A 1875-nucleotide genomic window follows, 5' to 3' on the forward strand; every position below is an offset into this window, starting at 1 on the left:
GTACATTGCCCCCCCCCCAAAAAAAAAACAAAACATTAAAAAACATTAAGAAAACACGCTAAATCTGGTTATTACGCCTTCTCTATTGTTCCTTTCGTCTTGTGAAATTTTACCGCTTTTTGCAGTACCGCATTGTAAATTGCCATGGAGCAGAATTCACCCCCTACCCTAACCTTTTGCAAAGGCAGCTCGCAATAATTTGTGGACGTGCACAGCCACAACGAGTGTACCGACCTGCTAGCGGAGCTGAGCTCGTTCCGATCGCTGTGTGCAGAGGGCGAGTCCATTGCAAGCCGCCTTTGCAAAAGTATACCCCTACCCGTTAATGTTGGGCCTTGTTTGCCTAGCGTCAGACACATGGGCCCGTTTGCCTACTTTTGGACATGGTGGCCTTGATTGCCTATTGTCGGACTCATGGGCATTTTTTGCCTAGTGTCGAATTCACGGGCTGTATTACTCATGGACCATTTTTCAATGTCGAACTCATAGGCTGTATGACTCGTGGGTGTCGGTCTCGTGGGATGACCACATTCAGTCTGCTTTAACACTCGGACTTAAAACGAAAGTTTAACACATTTTTCATACACTCTCAAATTATGAATTTCTGAGATATTAAAGTGGCGCACGTTTTCACAAAGTAGAATAGTCCCGAAATTAAAGCTGTGAATAAATTGCGGTGAAAATGATAACTGGATGACATAATTGTGTCAAAGAAGTAAAAATCTACTAGTGAGAAAATAATCAAAATTGTTATTCAGAGGTGATGGTGGTGGAAACATTGCTAGAAAGGTAATTTAGCATGGTGTCATTTACACACAGATACTGAGGTACAAAAATTATAGTCTAGTAAAAACATGTTTGGCACATGATGGTCATCCATCTGAGCATCATCCCACACCTTGAGTCAGCAGAGTCCCACCATGATGTTAACCCTTTATGTGCTTTGAGTGCCGCTTGGCACAGAAAAAACTCCTAGCGCTGAACGCACTGTCTAAAGTCCCTGGCACAAAACGAGTTAACAATGAGAACTGAAATATAGTTGTGTAAATGATGAGTGAGTTCACACATCCTCCATGTTCCCCATCCACGAAATTCTGCAACACCTCACACGTAAAACTATTGCAAACTGATTGCGAAATTCAAACTTACATTTCATAACATTCAAGACCATGATATCTATAGAATGTATTCTTTTTCTCCACTCCACCACAATATATTATAGTTCAATTTTGTTTAGAAAATTATATATACACGATTCGTAGATAAACAAAAATGTACAGAATGGAATGTTGATTAAGAGGTCTGAAAAAGAAGTGACATTCGAAGCTTCTTTTCGGAGGAACATAGAACATCATTACCAAATCATTCACTATTATTGACACAGAGTGGCCCTAACCCACTGAGCTCTACAAGATGTATCTGGATATCTCATAGGTCGATCGCCTTGAAGCCACCGCGCCACCATCTTTCTAAGCACAGCCCATTTTGTGCACGAAGCTCATGACATCACGTGATCTTGGTGACGGACTCTGTTGGAAAATGTGTGCAAATCCCCGTTAGAGTGTGCTTGGTAAGATGGCGTCGCGGCGGCATCCACAAGGAACAAAAGATTGATAATCAAACATCACAAGCTTACCATAGATAAGAATATTTTGATCGAATACACGAACGTTTTGATGAATGTAACGTCAAATTATTGAGTCTGCAGCATGTCATGCTATCTCAAAAAGCGAAGATTTGATGATCAAGGGAAACATTAATCAATTAATGATGTTTATCAAATGTTTGAGTTTCCTGATTTTTCGGATTTAGAGGGGAGTGACAGAGAGAAGATTGGGGGTAATGACATGGAGGAGGTCTCCGTTCACTCCCATT

The sequence above is a fragment of the Diadema setosum genome, chromosome 12, assembly GCF_964275005.1.
Source record: "Diadema setosum chromosome 12, eeDiaSeto1, whole genome shotgun sequence".
NCBI lineage: Eukaryota > Metazoa > Echinodermata > Echinoidea > Diadematoida > Diadematidae > Diadema > Diadema setosum.